The 8,106-nt window shown below is 50.8% G+C and overlaps 1 pseudogene; it reads right to left on the bottom strand.

The window, feature by feature from the left end:
• Window positions 1–434: 434 nt before the first annotated feature.
• Window positions 435–7,847, bottom strand: LOC113980194 (annotated as a pseudogene).
• Between the last annotated feature and the right edge of the window lie 259 nt (window positions 7,848–8,106).

The raw sequence follows: 8,106 nt of genomic DNA, 5'->3' as shown, positions 1-8,106 counted from the left end.
CTTTACTGGTCCATACTGGTCCATACTGGTCCGTACTGGTCCGTACTGGTCTCTAACCCCCCTCTCTCTCCCCACAGCCCCCACACCAGTCTACACCGGTCCATACTGATCCCTACTGGTCCATACTGGTCCATACTGGTCCATACTGGTCCATACTGATCCCTACTGATCCATACTGGTCCATACTGGTCCATACTGGTCTCTAACACCCCCTCTCTCTCCACAGCCCCCATACTGGTCCATACTGGTCTATACTGGTCTGTACTGGTCCATACTGGTTTCTAACCACTCTTCCCTCCCCACAGCCCCCACACCAGTCCATAGTGGTCCATACTGGTCCATACCGGTCTGTACTGGTCCATACTGGTCCGTACTAGTCTGTACTGGTCGATACTGGTCTGTACTGCTCCATACTAGTCTATACTGGTCCATACTGGTCTGTACTGGCCCATAGTGGTCCGTACTGCTCTGTACTGCTCCATACTGGTCCATACTGGTCTATACTGGTCCATACTGGTCCCTAACACTCCGTCTCTCTCCACAGCCCCCATACTGGTCCATACTGGTCCATACTGGACGATGACGGCAAAGCTGTACGCCACCATCGACATTGCCAACGCGTTCTTCTCCATCCCCTTAGCGGCAGAGTGCAGCCACAGTTTGCTTTCACCTGAAGGGGTGTTCAATACACCTGGAACCGACTGCCCCAGGGGGGGAAGCACAGTCCAACCATCTGCCATGGACTGATTCAGGCCACGCTAGAGAAGGGTAAGGCTCCAGAACACATCCAGTACATCGGTGACATCATTGTATGGGGGAACACAGCAGAAGAAGTTTTTGAGAAAGGACAGAAGATTATCCAGGTTCTCCTCAAGGCTGGTTTCACCATCAAGAAGAGTAAGGTCAAGGAACCTGCCAGAGAGATCCAGTTCCTAGGGGTGAAATGGCAAATGGACGACACCAGGTACCAACAGATGGAATCAACAAGATTGTAGCAATGGCTCCACCAACAAACAAGAAAGAGACCCAAGCTTTTCTGGGAGCCATAGGCTTCTGGAGGATGCACATCCCAGAGTACAGCCAGATTGTGAGCCCTCTTTACTTTGGGACCGGTAAAAAGAACAACTTCCAGTGGGATCCTGAACAACAACAAGCTTTCAGGCAGATCAAGCAAGAGATTGCACATGCCGTGGCTCTTGGACCAGTCAGGACGGGACCAGATGTAAAGAATGTGCTCTACACTGCAGCTGGAGACAAAGGTCCTCATGGAGCCTCTGGCAAAAGGTGCCTGGCGAGACACGAGGGCGACCACTGGGTTTTTGGAGCCGAAGCTACAGAGGTTCTGAGGCCAATTACACCCCTGTGGAGAAGGAAATCTTAGCAGCGTATGAAGGCATAGGAGCAGCTTCAGAGGTAATTGGTACCGAAGCACAGCTCTTCCTGGCACCCCGATTACCAGTGTTGAGCTGGATGTTCAAAGGGAAGGTGCCCTCTATGCATCACGCTACCGATGTCACATGGAGCAAGTGGATTGCTTTGATTACGCAACGTGTCCGAATCGGGAACTCGAATCGCCCTGAAATTTTGGAGATTATAACTAATTGGCCTGAAGGTGGGAACTTCAGTCTGGCAGATGAAGAAGAAGAGCCAGTGAGTTGAGCTGAAGAAGCTCTGCCATATAATCAGCCGTCAGATGAAGAGACGCGCTATGCCCTTTTCACTGATGGTTCCTGCCGTATTGTAGGGAGGAGCCAGAAGTGGAAAGCAGCTGTTTGGAGTCCCACCTGATGAGTGGCGGAAGCCACTGAAGGTAAAGGTGAATCGAGTCAGTTTGTGGAACTCAAAGTGTCCAATTGGCCCTAGGTATCGCAGAGAGAGAAGGATGGCCAAGGCTCTACCTGTACACCGATTCGTGGATAATAGCCAATGCCCTATGGGGATGGCTAGACCGGTGGAAAAAGATGAATTGGAGGCGTAGAGGGAAACCTGTCTGGGCTGCTGATCTGTGGCTAGACATCGCTGCCAGAGCGAAGACACTAGATGTAAGAGTCCGCCATGTGGATGCCCATGTGTCCAAGAAGCAAGCTAATGAGGAACATGCTAATAATGAACAGGCAGACCGAGCTGCACAGGTCAAGATCTCACAAGCAGACCTAGACTGGCAGCAGAAGGGAGAGTTGTTCCTAGCTCGATGGGCCCATGATGCTTCGGGTCATCAGGGCCGAGATGGCACTCATAGATGGGCACGAGACCGAGGGGTGGATTTAGCGAAAGATATCATCTCTCAAGTTATCCGTGACTGTGAAACCTGTGCTGCTATTAAGCAGGCAAAAAGACTGAAGCCCCTGTGGTATGGTGGACGTTGGGAGAAGTATAAGTATGGAGAGGCATGGCAGGTGGATTATATCACATTGCCACAGACCCGCCAAGGTAAACGCTATGTGCTTACTATGGTGGAAGCAACCACAGGATGGTTGGAAACATATTCGGTACCGCATGCACCAGCCCGAAACACCATCCTAGGCCTTGAGAAGCAGGTCCTGTGGAAACGTGGCACTCCAGAGCGCATTGAGTCAGACAATGGGACTCATTTCAAGAACAGTCTAGTGGCCACTTGGGCACAGGAGCATGGTATTGAACGGGTATATCACATTCCATATCATGCACCTGCTGCAGGAAAAGTAGAAAGATGTAATGGACTGTTGAAAACGACTCTAAAGGCACTAGGTGGGGGAACTTACAAAAATTGGGACAAGAACTTAGCCAAGGCCACCTGGCTAGTCAACACCCGAGGCTCAGTCAACCGAGCTGGTCCTGCCCAAGCAGAATCCCTCCACACTGTAGATGGAGACAAAGTTCCAGCAATCCATCTAAAAGGTATGTTAGGTAGGGCCGTTTGGATCACTCCTCCCTCAGGCCAAGACAAACCCATTCGTGGGATTGTTTTCGCTCAAGGGCCCGGATATACCTAGTGGGTTATGAGGAAGGATGGAGAGATCCAATGTGTGCCCCAAGGAAACCTAACCCTGGGGAAAAACTAATTCTGTGGCTTGAGTTGTATTTTACAGGAGACCAGACACCAGACGAAAAAGACCTGAACAAAGCCGATACATGTATCCAAGGATGACCAATGATGACACAGCCCAAACCAATGAGCCAGCCCTAAACCAGAACTGTGATTATGATGAAAGGGCCAAGAACCCAAACCGAGCTGCTGTTGGTGCTGTTCTTCAACGACAGACGACAGCCTTCGAGAAAAAATAAACATGGACTATATATGTATATATGTATATGCGCGGTATAGAGACAAACGCAATATATAGGTGTTACGTAAAGAAATAGTATGGAATAAGGGGTGGAGAATGTGATGGTTTCAGTCTAGGCCTTCCTGGAGACCAGCTTGTAACCAGGAAGGAACTAGGAAAGTGACCAAGGAAGTATTCCATGCTATTCCTTTACGTAACCTAGGGTATAAATAAGGCATTGATAAGAGAGCTCGCTCTCTTCTCTTCCGGCGAGGTTGGAGAACGGTGGTCCCTGTCTGGGCCTGGCTTATCTGGAGCTGAGGCCTACAGTAACTGCTGTTATCGGCCACATGTGAGGAGAGAGTGCTGGGCCGTGTCCAGACGTACTGTTTTCTTTCAAGGGAAGTGGTGAGCTCTTGCCAATTCTTCCGCTTTGCTGGGTTTTTAGATTGTGTAGATTTGTTTCGTTTTTGTCCCTTCTCACCCAATTTTATCCTTTTCCCTTCTCCCTTCCCCCTCTTCCCTTCGGGAAGCTATTTGGGGTCATAGATTCATATATATAATTCTCATTGTATATCTCTGTTTTATACATAAAATATATATTTTTTTTTTGCTAGATTTTTGGCTGCCTGGTTTTTCGGTTTTTTTTCCTTCCCTCTCTGGGAAGGAGACCCTGTTGTCGAGTTTCGGAGACTTGGCAGGAAGCCAGCTCCAAACTTGCACAACCCTCTGCCTCAGAAGGCATCAAATTTTATATTTGGCTAAATTTCTCAAAATATTAAGAAATTAAACTAAATCGAGACAAAAGAAAGGAAAGTGTTACCTGAAGAGAATATAAGAAGGCCTCGTACCAACTCCCAAGTAACTCAATGTATTTGCATAAGAACTGATGTGTAATTTCAGGTCCAATTTCAAGACACATTGGCCCCTCTAACAGACACATTATTATAGAATCCCTCACACACACCATGCATTAAAGGATACCTGATTACTCACGGGGTGGAGACAGTGGCTAATGAAAATTAGATTTGGGTCAGTATTAAATCCTGATGTTTGTAACTTTGTTAGTGTTAGGAAATTTGATTGTAGCTATTGAGATCCTGTTATGTCCCATATGCTTACTATTTTACTGTAAGGTTTGGGGTTTTTTCGGGAATTGCATTGCACTGGGAAAAGACTTATCTATCTCTTCCTTTTCTTTACTCTTCTCTCTTTCTGTCCACTACACAAAAGGCACCACCCACAAAGAAGATTCACAACGAACAACAAAAGAGAAATTATTGAATGCATAAATCACGAGGTGGTGTCAGAGACTGAAATGGTTCATGATTTATGCATTCTAGGATTGCCAAGGGACTCTTGCAGGCTTCTGCAGGACTTTTGCATTATACCTCTGATGGCCCATCAAAGCCCATCCCCCCCCTGCCAACCTTGGAAGGCAGGAAAAACCCTTTTCCCAGGCCCCTCATGGGAACTCTGCGCAGGCCCAGGAGATGTTGGGGGTTCGTGGCATGGCCCGGGACACCATCCATGGATATAATAACTCAGAACTTCTTGCAGTGTGGGGGCTTCCCTCCCCCATCCCCAATGGATCAAGGCCACCACTTCAACTCACAGACATGGAAGCTGCAACTCCCAAGTTCCATCGCTGGACCCCGTGGGCAGTGACTATAGACATCTTTCCACTCTCAGCTTTGCTTTCCCTTACTCTCCCTCACCCTTCTCCTGTCTTTCCTTGCTCTCCCTTACGCATTTTCCCTAAAGGTTCTCTTTATGCCATATTGCTGTAGATGAGAGATAGAGATGGTAACACCCAAAATGGCAACATACCTGTTTACCTTTGAAACAAAAGTGTTCTAAAATAAACCCTGCATATATATATATTTTCAAACACTCATTGTTAAGTGTCGTTTCACTCTAATCCACCCCAAGGGATTTATTAATAAGAACCTGGGTTACCCCCTCCTTTCTGGGGCAGGTGGTAACAGACTCCTTGTAGCAGGATGTTCTACCTGGAAAAGAATCTGATGGGAGAATGCAAGCAATGCAAGCTCTCTGTGGGGAGTTACTGCTGGTGCCAAAGGGATTGGTTTAGTGTTGAATTGTGCCAAACCCAGCCTGGTTCCCCAACCTTCCAATACACATCCTGCTTTTGGAAGCAGAGTTTGACAGATCAGCTGCTCACTGGCCTGGCAATATGTGACTGGAGATCCATCACTGAATAAGTATAAAAGCCCAGGGCCACCTTTCATAGAGCAGATTCTTCCACAGACTTTGTTGAAGTGTGTGGAGCTTCTGCTGTGAAGCAGGGACGCCTCTTGATGGTCACTGCCCAGGGGGTAAAAGAAAGAGAGAGATCTGCCTTGATTTATCTCTGTTAGACACCGCCGGGCCCTCCCCGCTTCCTGCCCAGTCCCGGTTATTGGGGGCAGTGGAGGAGGGGCTTGGGGGAATCCCAAGGGGTGGAGTTGAGTTTGGGGGGGGCAGAACCGGCCTGAGATGGATCGGGAATGGGGATCCCCCTGTGTCCCCCCGTGTCAACCCGCTCTGGGTGGGATTTGGGAGGGCACCTGCCACTCAATAAAGCACCCAGCTCACACCAAAAGGTGCTGGGACCCCCAAAAACCTTCCCACGGCCCCTCAAAGACTCCCAAACACACTCAAAGCCCACCCAGGACTCCACCTAACCCCTTTTCTGGGGTGCTGGGGGCTGCTGGATTCAATCTCAGCCTTGGATTATGACAACAGTTTCAGTTTAGAGGAATTACAGAGCTGTGAGTGAAACACTTTGTCCCCCAGGTTTTAATGATGGCAAATCAGATCTATTGATAGAAATGAGTTATTTAGGGTTACAAATGATCAGACAAAAGATCTTCATCAGAATTATTTACTACACAACAGAAACACTAAAACTACCAGGAGTACAGGATAGGACAGGACAGTGCTCTACACTAAAGCAATTGTTGAAGCAATTCTACTCAAGCTGGCACAAAAGCAATAATTCTTAATTAAAGATGGATGGAACTCCCTCAGACCAAAGCTCCTGGGGAGATCTCTGCTCTCAACCTCCAGCGGTGACCTTGGGGGGTCTCCAGCCAAGGCAGGAATCTCCACACACACCCCAAGAAGGGTTCTGTTGGAAGAAGCTGCCCCCGTGAAAGGGGACTGGCCCTTTGTGGTCGAAAGGGATGGACTGACAGTCACTGGACTCCAGGGGTTGCCTCACCATCAGGGGCTTCATTCGGGGTGGAAGCATCAGCCGAGGCTCTTCCGCAGTTGGGGCACTCGTAGGGCTTTCCCTTACTTGTGGGTCTGTTGGTGTGAGGTCAAGTAAGAGCTGCGGGTGAAGCTCTTCCCACACTCCCCACACTTGTAGGGCCTCTCCCCGGTGTGGATGCGCCGGTGCCTGACGAGGGCGGAGTTGTGCTTGAAGCCCTTCCCGCAGTCGGTGCAGCGGAAGGGCCTCTCATCCGTGTGTGTCCGCTCATGCAGGAGGAGATGTGCGCTTTGCTGAAACCTCTTCCCACATTCCAAGCACTTGTAGGGACGTTCCCCAGTGTGGATACGCTGGTGGATGAGGAGGTGGGAGCTCTTCGTGAAGCTCTTCCCACATTGCCCGCATGTATAGGGCCGTTCCCCAGTGTGTAGGTACTGGTGGGTGCGGAGGGTGGAGCTGTCCCTGAAGCTCTTCCCACATTCCCCACACGTGTAGGGACGTTCCCCAGTGTGGATGTGCTGGTGTCGGATCAGCTTGGAGCTTTTGTTGAAGCCCTCGCCACATTCCACACACGTGTAGGGCCGTTCCCCAGTGTGGATGCGCTGGTGGGTGCGGAGGGTGGAGCTGTACCTGAAGCTCTTCCCACATTCTCCACACGTGTACGGACGTTCTCCAGTGTGTATGTACTGGTGGGTGCGGAGGGTGGAGCTGTGACTGAAGCTCTTCCCACATTCCCCACACATGTAGGGACGTTCCCCAGTGTGGATGCGCTGGTGTCGGATCAGCTTGGAGTTTCGGTTGAAGCTCTTCCCACATTCCCCACATATGTAGAGCTGTTCTCCACTGCGGATGTGCTGGTGGGTGAGAAGGTTGGAGCTGTTACTGAAGCTTTTTCCACATTCCCTGTACGTGTAGGGCCATTCTCCGGTGTGTATGTGCTGGTGTCGGATCAGGTGGGAGCTTGTCCTGAAGCTCTTCTCACATTCCAAGCACCTAAAGGGTTTTTGCCTGCTGGGAGGCTGCTCAGGGACCACCAGCTCGGAGCTATGGCTCAAGCTCCGGCCGCCACGGCAACACCCCTCCCGCTCTCCCCCCTCCCTATAGCCCTCCTCTCCCACCCCTTTCCCGGGTCGTTTCCCAGTGTGGATTTGCTGGTGTTGGATCAGGTGGGAGCTCTGCCTGAAGCTCTTCCCACATTCGCCACACGAATAGGGCCGTTCCCCAGTGTGGATGCGACGGTGCTGGATCAGGGTGGAGTTGGTCCTGAAGCTCTTCCCACATTCCCCACACCTGTAGGGACGTTCCCCAGTGTGGATGTGCTGGTGTCGGAGCAGGTCGGGGCTCTTCCTGAAGCTCTTCCCACATTCCAAGCACCTGAAGGGCTTCTGCCTGCTGGGAGGCTGCTCAGGGACCACCAGGTCCAAGCTCCCCCTCAAGCTCCAGCTGCTTTCCTGGCACAGGCTGGGTCTTTCCTCCTCAGAGCACCCTGGGCTGGCTTTGGAGCCCCTCCTGCGGGGGGATCTCCGGCCCTTTTCCTCCCTGTTGCCTTCCTGCACCGTGGAGCCCTTCAAAACGGCCTCTCCCACCAGGGTCTCATGGGGGGATTTGTCCTCCGGGCTCTCCGTCCTCAGCTCGGGGCCTGGG

This window comes from Neopelma chrysocephalum, unplaced genomic scaffold, assembly GCF_003984885.1.
Source record: "Neopelma chrysocephalum unplaced genomic scaffold, ASM398488v2 Primary Assembly neopelma1_92980, whole genome shotgun sequence".
NCBI classification, from domain to species: Eukaryota; Metazoa; Chordata; class Aves; order Passeriformes; family Pipridae; genus Neopelma; species Neopelma chrysocephalum.
This window is presented reverse-complemented; position numbering and strand designations above follow the sequence as displayed.